The sequence below is a fragment of the Oncorhynchus nerka genome, linkage group LG6 (genome assembly GCF_034236695.1).
Source record: "Oncorhynchus nerka isolate Pitt River linkage group LG6, Oner_Uvic_2.0, whole genome shotgun sequence".
NCBI lineage: Eukaryota > Metazoa > Chordata > Actinopteri > Salmoniformes > Salmonidae > Oncorhynchus > Oncorhynchus nerka.
Window position 1 is genome coordinate 83,891,670 of NC_088401.1, and position 16,052 is coordinate 83,907,721.

General features: G+C 42.4%; 1 pseudogene; it reads left to right on the plus strand.

Annotated features, from left to right (window-relative positions):
* Positions 1-3,568: 3,568 nt before the first annotated feature.
* LOC115118235 (glutathione peroxidase 3-like) lies at positions 3,569-15,986 on the plus strand (annotated as a pseudogene).
* The last annotated feature ends 66 nt before the right edge of the window (positions 15,987-16,052 follow it).

Sequence of the window (16,052 nt, forward strand, 5' to 3'; positions counted from 1 at the left end):
AGGCTTTGAAAGTCTAATGAAATGTGATTTCAGTTGGATAGAGCTTTTCCTTTAAATAACTTGTATTCTTGTGTAATCATGTGTATCTTAAATACAGACTCAGAATCTTCAAACTTAACAAGAAAACAATTTGACAATTTCTACATTAGAATTTCATAAGACTTTCAAGAAAGACAATCCTAAAATACAGTGTTACAAGTACACAGCATATTAACTGCCCCTGAACAGGCAGTTAACCCACTCTTCCTAGGCCGTCATTGAAAATAAGAATTTGTTCTTAACTGACTTGGCTAGTGAAATAAAGGTTAAAAAAAATATATTTATAAAATGAAGAGGATGGGAACATTTGAATAACTCAGAAATGGATGAATAACCCATGAGGCCACAGCCCTGGCCACAGCCCTGGCCACAGCCACAGCCCTGGCCACAGCCCTGGCCACAGCCACAGCCCTGGCCACAGCCCTGGCCACAGCCACAGCCCTGGCCACAGCCCTGGCCACAGCCCTGGCCACAGCCACAGCCCTGGCCACAGCCACAGCCACAGCCCTGGCCACAGCCACAGCCCTGGCCACAGCCACAGCCACAGCCCTGGCCACAGCCACAGCCCTGGCCACAGCCACAGCCACAGCCCTGGCCACAGCCACAGCCCTGGCCACAGCCACAGCCCTGGCCACAGCCACAGCCCTGGCCACAGCCACAGCCACAGCCCTGGCCACAGCCACAGCCCTGGCCACAGCCACAGCCACAGCCCTGGCCACAGCCACAGCCCTGGCCACAGCCACAGCCCTGGCCACAGCCACAGCCACAGCCCTGGCCACAGCCACAGCCCTGGCCACAGCCACAGCCCTGGCCACAGCCACAGCCCTGGCCACAGCCACAGCCCTGGCCACAGCCACAGCCCTGGCCACAGCCCTGGCCACAGCCACAGCCCTGGCCACAGCCACAGCCCTGGCCACAGCCACAGCCCTGGCCACAGCCACTGCCCTGGCCACAACCACAGCCCTGGCCACAGCCACAGCCCTGGCCACAGCCACAGCCCTGGTCACAGCCCTGGCCACAGTGTGTCTGCCGCAGAGGGTTTATGATCTGGCTGCTAACTCAAAATTAAACATTGTGTAAAAATGGACTTTTCAACTATTAAAAACGCACCAGATATATTTCCTTCATTGAGATGCTTGATGTGGTCCCCTCTGGCTGATTTTTTATTTTTTTTTATCTGAAAAGCAAAAGTGACCCTAACCCATTCATAGATGCCAACTGCTTTATCGCCTATTGACGATAGTATCTTCTGGTCGGGGGAATTTTGTTAAGATCCCTGACACTCTTTATGAACCTTAAAACGCATCTCTATGAACATCAAAACGAATCTCTTGCGGTACGATTTTGGAAACATAAGGAAAGTATCTTCCATATTAGCGAAAAATGATTTTCATAAAAACGAAAGGGTAAATTACTGCACATATTTACAGGGTTAGGGTTAGTGTTTCCACACGGCCATACAGTATCTCCATGTTACGGAAGACATAGACTACCTGTGCTTATTTGCTATCTAGCGTGCTCTGAACACCGGTAAGCTAACAGGGGAAGAAGTGTGGTTCAAATGGAGACACACATAGCTTGTGGATCTGTGCTAAACTGCTACAGTTAAATAAAGGTTCAATAAAAAAATATGATTTTCTTTGCTCTGAGGACCTCCAAGACAAGGTAAAATGTATATTGCGTGAACCTCAATGGTATATTTTGCAAATATGCTATGAACGTTTTTTAAACGGCATTTCATTCTTACAACATTAAGGGAATGTCATCACAACTAAGCATATTTTGTATTTTGGAAACACATCTCTTGTAATGTATACCCACACTGTTCCGACAACCTGTCGAAATGTTCTGGGAATATTTAAAGAACTCAGAAAGGCTGTTCTGTCAACATTGTAACATCTAAGGAATGGTTTGTGCACCCTGACGTCAGGACCACTTGACTGTTTTAGTGTTATTGGGAACCTATCGCTTGTCATATCCCCACAATGTTCCCACAATCTAAAGAAATGTTTTAGGATTTTTTAAATGTTGCAACATTAGAATGTATTTTTTTTGCAACCTAATTGTAATAATCAGCATAACTGGACAGTTTTGTTTTGGGAACATATCTAGTTGTCATGTCCACACTTTGCGTGGAGAGGGATAAATCATACTGGACAGATTGTAAACTACATCCTTGTGGAAGGAAAAGGAGCGGACATACACAGGTCCTTCTCACAGTCACGATGCGGGGCATGCAGGAGAGTCTGTGGGTCCTACCTCTGATACTACTGTGGCTGTTACAGCACTGGGCTGAAGGCGACTCATTCAGTCAGGTAATTCCTGCTGTAAATTGATGAATATATTATATAGCCTAGTTATATTACGATTGATACAATATAATTTCATTTGAAAATATGTCTGGGATAACTAAATTGCGACACAGGCTAATCTTTTACATTGTGGCATATTTGCTTTATCGTTTCGGTGTAGTAAAATATAATTCTGTTTATTTCACAATCCAGTGCTTGTTGTTCAAATAGAAATAATCAATCTGGGAACAAAACAAAATATTTACCTATGCTGGCAGCGTCACGCGAACCATTACGCAAACGCGCCTGGTATTTTACTATCAACATTTGTAACTTGAGTCTGATAATTATCTGTACAAAACAGTTCATCTGATAATACTTGTGGAATATAAAAATACTTGCTTGATATTCACTACTGTTCAAAAGTTTAGGGTCACTTGTTTTGTTTTGGGAACATATCTAGTTGTCATGTCCACACTTTCCCACAACCTAACAAAACATTCTGGGAACCTTTTAAAGAACTGACCAAATGTGTTCTGGGAATGTTCTTGTAACATCAGGTGAATGTTTTTTGCATCCTAAAAGAAGCAATGTGGAATAATCTGCTCAACTGGACAGTTTTTGTTTTATGAGAACATCTGCAGCAACCTAATGAATGTTCTGGGAAATTTCACTGAACCAATTTGGGTTTGCTGGGTAGCCAGCTGGAGGCTCAGCTCACCATGGTAACAGCAGAAAACTGTAGGAGGCAGTTAAATATAATTTCTCCCCCCTGTTGGCTAAATATTAGTGACATTTTGTATTCTGGTAGGCCTACTTCTCCCAACACATGGTCGTTTATTTAGTAGAATTAATCAATTGCATCATATTGTAAGTGCACTATCTTTGCCACATCAAACATGATCATGATAATGATGATAGACGTCAGATTTATAAAAAATAAAATTAAAAGGTGTACTATCACCCTCTTTTCTCCCCAATTTTGTGTCAAAGGGCAGTCATTTGTCAGTGTGTGGTGACAGACTCTTGATATCTACTCTACCATTTGTCAGTGTGTGGTAACTGACCTGTCTAGGTGTCTATCTACTCTGTCAAAAGGCAGTCGTCAGCACGAACCCCAGTGAGAGAAGAAAAAAAACATTAGAGACTGGGCTCTGGATTTGTATTGGCTGAGAAGGAAGTGTGCGTCAGCTTGTTGTCATTGCGTGGAGAGGGATAAATCATACTGGACAGATTGTAAACTACATCCTTGTGGAAGGAAAAGGAGCAGACATACACAGGTCCTTCTCACAGTCACGATGCGGGGCATGCAGGAGAGTCTGTGGGTCCTACCTCTGATACTACTGGGGCTGTTACAGCACTGGGCTGAAGGCGACTCATTCAGTCAGGTAATTCCTGCTGTAAATTGATGAATATATTATATAGCCTAGTTATATTACGATTGATACAATATATTTTCATTTGAAAATATGTCTGGGATAACTAAATTGCGACACAGGCTAATCTTTTACATTGTGGCATATTTGCTTTATCGTTCCGGTGTAGTAAAATATAATTCTGTTTATTTCACAATCCAGTGCTTGTTGTTCAAATAGAAATAATCAATCTGGGAACAAAACAAAATATTTACCTATGCTGGCAGCGTCACGCGAACCATTACGCAAACGCGCCTGGTATTTTACTATCAACATTTGTAACTTGAGTCTGATAATTATCTGTACAAAACAGTTCATCTGATAATACTTGTGGAATATAAAAATACTTGCTTGATATTCACTACCGTTCAAAAGTTTAGGGTCACTTAGAAATGTCCATGTTTTTGAAAGAAAAGCACATTTTTTTGTCCATTAAAATAAAATAAAATTGATCAGAAATACAGTGTAGACATTGTTAATGTTGTAATTGACGATTGTAGCTGGAAACGGCTGATTTTTAATGGAATATCTACATAGGCGTACAGAGGCCCATTATCAGCAACCATCACTCCTGTGTTCCAATGACACGTTGTGTTAGCTAATCCAAGTTCATCATTTTAAAAGGCTAAATGATCATTAGAAAACCCTTTTGCAATTGTTAGCACATCTGAAAACTGTTGTTCTGTTTAAATAAGCAATACAACTGGCCTTTTTAGACTAGTCGAGTCTCTGGAGCATCAGCTTTTGTGGGTTTGATTACAGGCTCAAAATGGCCAGAAACAAATAACTTTTTTTCTAAAACTCGTCAGTCTATTCTTGTTCTGAGAAATGAAGGCTATTCCATGTGAGAATTTGCCAAGAAATTGAAGCTCTCGTACAACGCTGTGTACTACTCCCTTCACAGAAGAGTGCAAACTGGCTCTAACCAGAATAGAAAGAGGAGTGGGAGGCCCAGGTGCACAACTGAGCAAGAGGACAAGTACATTAGAGTGTCTAGTTTGAGAAACCGACGCCTCACAAGTTCTCAACTGCCAGCTTCATTAAATAGTACCAGCAAAAACACCAGTCTCAACGTCAACAGTGAAGAGGCGACTCCGGGATGCTGGGCTTCTAGGCAGAGTTCCTCTGTCCAGTGTTCTTTTGCCCATCTTAATATTTTCTTTTTATTGGCCAGTCTAAGATATCGTTTTTTCTTTGCAACTCTGCCTAGAAGGCCAGCATCCCGGAGTCGCCTCTAATCGAACCCACAAATGCTGATGCTCCAGATACTCAACTACTATCTGCTGTGCTATCAGCTGTGCTAACATAATTGCAAAAGGGTTTTCTAATGATTAATTAGCCTTTAAAATGATAAACTTGGATTAGCTAACACAACGTGCCATTGGAACACAGGAGTGATGGTTGCTGATAATGGGCCTATGTAGATATTCCCCCCAAAATCTGCAGTTTCCAGCTACAATAGTCAGTTACAACATTAACAATGTCTACACTGTATTTCTGATCAATTGGATCAATTTTTATTTTAATGGACAAAAAAGGCTTTTCTTTCAAAAACATGTACATTTCAAAGTGACCCCAAACTTTTGAAAGGTAGTGTATATTTTCTAGTTTCTTTGCAAATGCAACACATTTCTACGAGAAAACTGAAATGGTCTGTTTATTTATTTTTAGTAGATGCTCTTATTCAGAGAGATCTAAAGTAGGGAGTGCATCCATTTCCGTAGAAATCAAACCCATAACTCTAGCATTGCCACAACACCGTGCGCTACCAACTGAGCCACATCACAAACTACTTGATGTCTCAATGTAATCAATTACTGTATTGGTCATTGTTTTTATCTCCATGGTGATAGAAAGTCTACAGGTACAAAGCTAGATGATCAGCCTATGTACAATACAGTAATGTACATTTACTTTAAGTGGTTTGTAAGGATTGTAAATTAATACGGCACAAAAAGTGGTTATTTGATCAAATAAAAAAAATATTTAATTTGATGTGGATGTTGTGTTTTTGGTTTAAAAATGGTTTTGGTTTATTTAATTCAATTTATGAGTTTTGTGTATTTATTCATTGTATTTTCATCTTAAAATACCTGATTTCTTCTTATCCCTTGCGCAAACAACCTACAACTGTGTCTGTCCAGAGCTCACTCTGGCAGGGAAACTCTGAGGGCCCAGAATAGTTGATACAACGTTGCAAGTTCATTGTTGATACAACGTTACAAGTTCATTGTTGATACAACGTTACAAGTTCATTGTTGATACAACGTTACAAGTTCATTGTTGATACAACGTTGCAAGTACATTGTTGATACAACGTTACAAGTTCATTGTTGATACAACGTTGCAAGTACATTGTTGATACAACGTTGCAAGTTCATTGTTGATACAACGTTACAAGTTCATTGTTGATACAACGTTACAAGTTCATTGTTGATACAACGTTGCAAGTACATTGTTGATACAACGTTGCAAGTTCATTGTTGATACGTTACAAGTTCATTGTTGATACAACGTTGCAAGTACATTGTTGATACAACGTTGCAAGTTCATTGTTGATACAACGTTGCAAGTTCATTCCACCGCAGATCGGTAGAAATGTTAAGATAAATTGTAAATTGACACTCCACATGAAAAAGGGTTGGTGACTCCTGGTGTAGCCTACTACCCACACCTTCAGGAGTATAATGACAGGTGGGAGGAGGAGGGTTTGGAATATATATTTTTTTGTTCTGGTTATCTTGATCTCTTGCTCCCCCTTTGAGTCATTTGTGTGTCTTAATTATTTCATCAAACAGTGTGTCTTAAAGCACATGTGTCCAACTCAATCCATAGAGGGCCAAGTGTCTGCAGGTTTTCACTTTTCCCTTGTAGTTGATTGATGAATTAAGGTGACTGATTAGTAAGGAACGCTCATCACCTGGTTGTCTAGGTATTAGTAAGGAACTCCCCTCACCTGGTCATCGAGGTCTTAATCGAAAGGAAAAAAATAAAACCAGCAGACACTTGCCCCTCCTCGAAATGAGATGAACACCTCTGGCTTAAAGCATCAGACAAACTCAGTGCATGTAGTTGATTTTATTAAAAACACATAGGTTGGGTCTATATATGGAAAAATACACATTTACAAATTTAGACCAATCAATTGGTTGAAAGAACAGACGACTCTCGGGTTACCAATATGTATTTTAAGCGGGGACAGCCCTAGACAGATAAATACACGTGATTTATTATGTAAAACAAGTAGAATAATAGTGCTTACATTCTTGGACTACAAGACTAGAATGGTAAACATCACTATTGGATGTCATTGATTAGTTTAGATTTTTTGTTGAAGATTGAAAACTGGGTCTACATGCATTTGGCCTATTTTCTGAGACTAACAGCTGATAGCACCACAAAAAAGCACATGCATAAATATACAGCAGAGAATATGCATAAATGTTTAAACGTGTGTGTGTGTGTGTGTTTTGATCTTCAGGTGTGTGACCCATCAAAAGATGACACCATCTATAACTACAATGCTAAGACCCTGAATGGGAGTCGTTCAGTCTCCCTCCGTGAGTACATGGGGAAGACCGTCCTCTTCGTCAACGTAGCCTCTTACTGAGGACTCACCTTCCAGTACCAGGGTAAGACTGTCTGGCTTAAGACTAACAGTATAACAGTAGGCTAACAGTTGAATTAGCTAACAGTAGGCTGACAGTGGAGTTAGCAAACAATATGCTAACAGGAGAGTTAGCAAACAGTAGACTAGCCCCACGCTTAAGCTTGGGCGATATACCGTTGGTATGATTATTATATTATATTTTTTTATATATTATTTTTTGTGCTTTTAACCTGATTTCTCCCCAATTTCGTGATATCAAATTGGTGGAGAGGAGAGGCGAAGTTTGAGAGCCACGCGTCCTCAGAAACACAACACTGCCAAGCCGCTTTGCTTCTTGACAAACTGCTCGCTTAACCCGGAAGCCAGCCACACCAATGTGTCGGAGGAAACACCGTCCAACTGATGACTGAAGTCAGCTTGCAGGTTCCCGGCCCACCACAAGGAGTCACTAGAGCACGATGGGAGAAGGAAATCCCGTCCGGCCAAATCCTTACCTAACACAGACGACACTGGGCCAATTGTGCGCCGCCTTATGGGTCTCCCGGTCACGGCCTGCTGTGAAACAGCCTGGGATCAAACCCGGGGCTGTAGTGCCTCAGACTGCTGACTCTCGTGAGAGAGTCAGCCCGCCTCGCCTTGCAGGGTCTGCGTGCTACGCCAATTCTTATAATTATAAGAAATCTAAGATGTGTCAAATAAATTATATCAGGGCTCCTGCTATGCATTTGTTTAACTAACTTGCTGGCTAAGTGGCTAGATGTCAAGATCAAGCTTCTTGGTTACAGCAGAGACGTTCAACCCCCTCCTGGAACAAGATCCCTGTTGCCTACATTTTTATTTTATTTTTTATACTGCCTCTTGTGTAGACATTCGGTATACCCTGGTATGGAACAGAAACATTGAGACGGTATGAACATCTGGATACAGCCCAACCTCACCCACACTTAGTTTACCCTCAACCCCACAACCTGACTCACTGTAAATGCCTCTTACAATGAGCAGGTCCATGCATAGACTAACAGGCCTGACTGACTGGCAGGCCTAGATTCAATCAGATCAAGCGTTAACCGGCGTTAGCTGACACCCACATAACTAATGTTTTGGCAGTGACGGAGGTGGAACTGCATTGGAGCTGTCAAAATCAGTGAGCAGCTGTTCTTGTGAGCGTTGTCAGGAAGCCACACCCACCTCACTTGAGTTTGCAGTCAGAAGGAGGGAAGTGTAGGCCATGTAGAAATAATGACGATCACATAGAAATTCTCATTATTTTGTTTCTCGATTTTTCTATCAGCCTAATGGAGGTGTAGATTACATCTCCCATTCCAGTGTTGACTTGTAAACAAAGGCTGCGTGAGATCTGTGAATGCAACTCCATGCAGCCAATGGCAATGTCCGCTTTAGGTACAATGCCGGGAGTCGCTTTTGGATTTGACAGCTCTAACGCAGTTCCAAGTCCGACATGCCAAAACAACCCGTAATGCGGTTGTCGGCTAAAGCGGATCTGATTGAATGAAGCCCGTAAAGCACTCTTCAATAAAGAGAAAGAGGCCAGTCCATATGAGACGAGAAAGAGGCCAGTCCATATGAGACGAGAAAGAGGCCAGTCCATATGTGACGAGAAAGAGGCCAGTCCATATGTGACGAGAAAGAGGCCAGTCCATATGTGACGAGAAAGAGGCCAGTCCATATGTGACGAGAAAGAGGCCAGTCCATATGAGACGAGAAAAAGGCCAGTCCATATGTGATGAGAAAGAGGCCAGTCCATATGAGACGAGAAAGAGGCCAGTCCATATGAGACGAGAAAGAGGCCAGTCCATGTGACGAGAAAGAGGCCAGTCCATATGTGACGAGAAAGAGGCCAGTCCATATGTGACGAGAAAGAGGCCAGTCCATATGAGACGAGAAAGAGGCCAGTCCATGAGACGAGAAAGAGGCCAGTCCATATGAGACGAGAAAGAGGCCAGTCCATATGTGACGAGAAAGAGGCCAGTCCATATGAGACGAGAAAGAGGCCAGTCCATATGAGACGAGAAAGAGGCCAGTCCATATGTGACCCAGTCCATATGTGACGAGAAAGAGGCCAGTCCATATGTGACGAGAAAGAGGCCAGTCCATATGTGACGAGAAAGAGGCCAGTCCATATGTGACGAGAAAGAGGCCAGTCCATATGTGACGAGAAAGAGGCCAGTCCATATGTGACGAGAGGAAGAACTATAGTTTACCCCCTACTTAATGTACTTTGTTTTGAAATCTGATTTTGTCCTCAATTTACCCAAGGGTTTATTATGTTATTATACAACCTTTAATCCATCAGTGTGTGTGTGTGTGTGTGTGTGTGTGTCTGTGTGTGTGTGTCATCTAATCAGAGTTGAATGCACTACACAAGGAGATGAAGGATTATGGGTTCACCATTCTCGGGTTCCCCTCCAATCAGTTTGGAAAACAGGAGCCAGGAGACAATCATGAGATTCTGGCTTCTCTAAAGTAAGTAATTGTTTGTCTCAGAGATCCGTTAACATGAAAAAACGTACGTCATTAAACTGACAGATTTTGATGGGGGAATTGTGTATTATGCTAATTAGATGGGGCACAGACATCGACCTTAGGGGGTAAAAAAATACATAGTGGTGTAACGTATACGATATACATTACCAATGTTTTATTACATAGGGGAAATAAACCTGACACTTGAAACTAATCAAATCAAAAATCAAATCAAATTTCTAATTGATTTATATAGCCCTTCGTACATCAAATCAAATCAAATTGATTTATATAGCCCTTCGTACATCAAATCAATTCAAATTTTATTTGGGGCCCTGGTCAAAATTTATTTATATAGCCCTTCGTACATCAGCTGATAACTCAAAGTGCTGTACAGAAACCCAGCCTAAAACCCCAAACAATGCAGGTGTAGAAGCACTTAATCCAATTGTCCTGCATGCCTGAATGTAGGGAACAAGACAGCAATACTTCTGTCAATCAATAGAGCTTCTTTTAGTTTGGAAAAGAACATCTAAGGAGCGATATACAAATCCTTAAAGTATAACCCACTCTGAGAAACATATACAACATTCCTATGGTATCTGGTCCCTCTAGCCCACCCTAGACTCTACTCCTGGCCAGCTTAAACCCCATGTAGACCAGACTAGAAACCCTGGTTTCACCAGTGTCCGCCTTCAGTATATTTGGGTTTATAACCTGGGTTGTTAACCTCTCTAGTGAAAGCAGAGATTGTATGTATAACAGGCTGTGGTGTTGTGGTTCGTGTTCGTGTCACATAGTCGATCTATCTAAGGCAATAGCTCAGTGAGTGAGGCACCCATTAAAAAGGTCCGTTAAGTGGCTCAAAAGCATGTCCAGGCAATGTCTGTGTCCCAAATGGCACCCTATTCCCTAAATAGTGCACTACTTTTGACCATGGGGCCCTGGTCAAAAGTAACACACTATATAGGGAATAGATTGCCACTTGGGAAGCACACCAGTGATAAGCGTATCTCTCTCTCCTTGGGTTCCAGGCATGTCCGACCAGGAAATGGATTCGTTCCAAACTTCCTGCTATTCCAGAGGGGGGATGTGAACGGAGACACAGAACAAGGAGTCTACACTTTCCTCAAAGTAAGCAAGTGATTAGGGTTGCAAAAATCTGGGGACACACTCAAAATGTCCAGGTTTTTACAGGAATCCTGGTTAGAAGATTCCTAGAATCACGAGGTGAAAAAAGCAAGAAATCCTGAAAATCTCCAACCAGGACTTGTGGAAAACTGGACCATTTAGGGATGGGCCGTCCTTCAGGTGATTGCTGTTGTCATCCTAGTCTACAGGGGGTCAATAACTGGACCATTTAGGGATGGGCCGTCCTTCAGGTGATTGTTGTCATCCTAGTCTACAGGGGGTCAATAACTGGACCATTTAGGGATGGGCCATCCTTCAGGTGATTGTTGTCATCCTAGTCTACAGGGGGTCAATAACTGGACCATTTAGGGATGGGCCATCCTTCAGGTGATTGTTGTCATCCTAGTCTACAGGGGGTCAATAACTGGACCATTTAGGGATGGGCCATCCTTCAGGTGATTGTTGTCATCCTAGTCTACAGGGGGTCAATAACTGGACCATTTAGGGATGGGCCATCCTTCAGGTGATTGTTGTCATCCTAGTCTACAGGGGGTCAATAACTGGACCATTTAGGGATGGGCCATCCTTCAGGTGATTGTTGTCATCCTAGTCTACGGGGGTCAATAACTGGACCATTTAGGGATGGGCCATCCTTCAGGTGATTGTTGTCATCCTAGTCTACAGGGGGTCAATAACTGGACCATTTAGGGATGGGCCATCCTTCAGGTGATTGTTGTCATCCTAGTCTACAGGGGGTCAATAACTGGACCATTTAGGGATGGGCCGTCCTTCAGGTGATTGTTGTCATCCTAGTCTACAGGGGGTCAATAACCCTTTCTGGGCGACTTACTTCCCACTATAATCCTGACTAAATTCTTGGACAGATACTGTGTGGAAGTGACAGTTGGCAAAATCACCCTGTAACAGATATGCAACTGGGTTACACAGAGTGGGAATTATATCATGACATTCAGGGGGGGGGGTGGAGACTATTGGGTGCACACCTGTTTTTAATAGGCTTATTAGTAAAAGGTGTGTCATTTAACAGTAAAAATGTATGACATTTTAATGTGACATGAACACAACCAGTTATGTTTTCATGTGATTGTAAAAACAAATCACTTAGTAGGCTACCTGCCACTGTACATGTTTATCCACTTCAAAATAATTACAGCACCCAAACAGTGCACTGTGCATGCGCCATTTTGACGAATGGAAATAGACTATCTGTTAAAAACAGTGTAATGACACTCGGTGATTGTCACTAGGTCTACTACAGTAGGTGTATCACGGATACCAAGGGAAGCCGTGCTTCCCCAAAAATGTAAAAAAAAAATATATATATATATAATAATAAAGTATAAACATTTTCTTCTTCATTAATTACCTTCAATTAGCAAGTGGCTTCTGAAAGGCTAATTAACATAATTTGAGTCCATTGGAGGAGATCTACAGTTTACAGTCGGGAAGTTTACATACACTTAGGTTGGAGTCATTAAAACTCGTTTTTCAACCACTCCACACATTTCTTGTTAAATAGCAAACTATAGTTTTGGCAAGTCGGTTAGGACATCTACTTTGCGCATGACACAAGTCATTTTTCTAACAAGACAGATTAATTCACTGTATCACAATTCCAGTGGGTCAGAAGTTACACTAAGTTGACTGTGCCTTTAAATAGCTCGGAAAACTCCAGAAAATGATGTCATGGCTTTAGAAGCTTCTGAGAGGCTAATTAACATCATTTGAGTCCATTGGAGGTGTACCTGTGGAAGTATTTCAAGGCCTACCTTCAACCTCTGTGCCTCTTTGCTTGACATCGTGGGAAAATCAAAAGAACTCAGCCAAGACCTCAGAAAAATAATTGTAGACCACAAGTTTGGTTCATCCTTGGGAGCAATTTCTGAAGGTACCACATTCATCTGTACAAACAATAGTACGCAAGTATAAACACCATGGGACCACACAGCCGTCATCCTGCTCAGGAAGGAGACGTGTTCTGTCTCCTAGAGATTAACGTACTTTGGTGTGAAAAGTGCAAATCAATCCCAGAACAACCGCAAAGGACCTTGTGAAGATGCTGGAGGAAACAGGTACAAAAATATCTATATCCACAGTAAAACAAGTCCTATATCGACATAACCTGAAAGGCCGCTCAGCAAGGAAGAAGCCACTGCTCCAAAACCGCCATAAAAAAGCCAGACTACGGTTTGCAACTGCACATGGGGACAAAGATCGTACGTTTTGGAGAAATGTCCTCTGGTCTGATGAAACAAAAATAGGATGGTTTGGCCATAATGACCATCATTATGTTTGGAGGAAAAAGGTGGAGGCTTGCAAGCCAACGAGCACCATCCCAACCATGAAGCACGGGGGTGGCAGCGTCATGTTGTGGGGGTGCTTTGCTGCAGGAGGGACTGGTGCACTTCACAAAATAGATGGCATCATGAGGAAGAAAATGATGTGGATATATTGAAGCAATATCTCATGACATCAGTCAGGAAGTTAAAGCTTGGTCGCAAATGGGTCTTCCAAATGGACAATGACCCCAATCATACTTCCAAAGTTGTGGCAAAATGGCTTAAGGACAACAAAGTCAAGGTATTGGAGTGGTCATCACAAAGCCCTGACCTCAATCCTTTAGAAAATTTGTGGGCAGAACTGAAAAAGTGTGTGCAAGCGAGGCGGCCTACAAACCTGACTCAGTTACAACAGCTTTGCCAGGAGAAATGTGCCAAAATTCAACCAATTTATTGTGGGAAGCTTGTGGAAGGCTACCCAAAGCATTTGACCCAAGTTAAACAATTTGAAGGCAATGCTACCAAATACTAATTGAGTGTATGTAAACTTCTGACCCACTGGGAATGTGATGAAAGAAATAAAAGCTGAAATAAATCATTCTCTACTATTATTCTGACTTTTCACATTCTTAAAATAAAGTGGTGATCCTAACTGACCTAAAACAGGTAATTTTTACTTGGATTAAATGTCAGGAATTGTGAACAACAGAGTTTAAAATGTATTTGGATAAGGTGTATGTAAACCTCCGACTTCAACTGCATATCACATGAGAAAGCATCTGAGTGAGCAAAACATAGCCCCTCTGTCTCTGTATTTGTAGCCCATGTATCTGATGCTGTCTGGCCAAAACGGGTATGACATGGGATCCTTACTGTAGCTCCCGTAAAATCCTTATGAGAGGACAACACAACCTGCCTAACTCTAGTTCTAACCATGTCTTCTAGAACTGTCCTAACCCTATAACCCAGTCTTCTAAAACCAACCGTTTTAACCCAGTCTTCTAAAACCAACCGTTTTAACCCCGTCTTCTAAAACCAACCGTTTTAACCCAGTCTTCTAGAACCAACCGTTTTAACCCAGTCTTCTAAAACCGTTTTAACCCCGCCTTCTAAAACTGTTTTAACCCCGCCTTCTAGAACTGTTTTAACCCCGCCTTCTAGAACTGTTTTAACCCCGCCTTCTAGAACTGTTTTAACCCCGCCTTCTAGAACTGTTTTAACCCCGCCTTCTAGAACTGTTTTAACCCCGCCTTCTAGAACTGTTTTAACCCCGCCTTCTAGAACTGTTTTAACCCCGTCTTCTAGAACTGTTTTAACCCCGCCTTCTAGAACTGTTTTAACCCCGCCTTCTAGAACTGTTTTAACCCCGCCTTCTAGAACTGTTTTAACCCCGCCTTCTAGAACTGTTTTAACCCCGCCTTCTAGAACTGTTTTAACCCCGTCTTCTAGAACTGTTTTAACCCAGTCTTCTAGAACTGTTTTAACCCCGTCTTCTAGAACTGTTTTAACCCCGCCTTCTAGAACTGTTTTAACCCCGCCTTCTAGAACTGTTTTAACCCCGCCTTCTAGAACTGTTTTAACCCCGCCTTCTAGAACTGTTTTAACCCCGCCTTCTAGAACTGTTTTAACCCTGCCTTCTAGAACTGTTTTAACCTTGCCTTCTAGAACTGTTTTAACCTGTCTTCTAGAACCGTTTAACCCTGCCTTCTAGAACTGTTCTAACCCTATAACCCTGTCTTCCAGAACTCCTGCCCGCCGGTAGGGGACAGCTTTGAGAACCCCACCAACAGGCTGTTCTGGGAGCCCCTGAAGATAAACGACATCAAGTGGAACTTTGAGAAGTTCCTGGTCGGACCGGACGGAAAGCCCGTGATGAGGTGGTTTCCCCGGGTCACAGTGTCTGAGGTTCGGATGGACATCATCAAATACTTCAATCAACTCTCATCCCAGTCCACCCAGCAAAAAATTGACTAAGATTTTACTGTGGTTGTGTCCCAAATGGCACAGTATTCCCTATGTAGTGCATTACTGGAAATGCATTACATAAGGAATAGGGTGTCATTTGCGACGCAGCTTGTGTTGTCATCAGGGCTGGGGTCAAATTCCATTTCAGTTGAGTAAATTCCTGAATTGAAATGGAATTCATTCCATCCCCGATAGGCTGGATTTGATTTTAATTTTTAAAAAATAGATTTATTAAAGATCGCTCCTTTAGATACATGAAATCACAGTGGAACGGTTTCCAGGGTTCAGATTAAACTTCTTTCTAGACTAAACAGCACTTTCAAATGGAAATCCTCCAATGACTATGCTTCACATTTTAATTTCAGGAGTAGGCTTAATCTGGATCAGGAAAACCAAAATGGTCCTACAACACTTTTTCCCCCATCCTTTTCACCCCCCCCTCCCCCCTCTTGTAAAAAAAACAACAACAGACAAGCCATACGTAGAGTAGAAATCAGTTGATGGTGGTACTGGGTAAGGGTTGTAGGTCATAAAGGAGGTGGCATGTTGTATGAAGGTGAGGCTTGAAAACAGTGATTCTGTGGTGCCAAGCCTGAGTTCTAGGGTCCAGGCCAGTCCTTCAGTGCATTCAGGCTGGGCCTGGTAACCCTAGGAGCCATGCTACCTCCTCGTCCTGCCACCCAGACCAGACGCTTAGTTATCCACTGCTTCTGCCTGACTAATTCATGTCAATAAATCACATCAAATGCAACATGGAGCCAATTTCTTCCTGTAAACGATGATGCCCTGTGGTGTGTGGCCACTCACATGCTTTCAC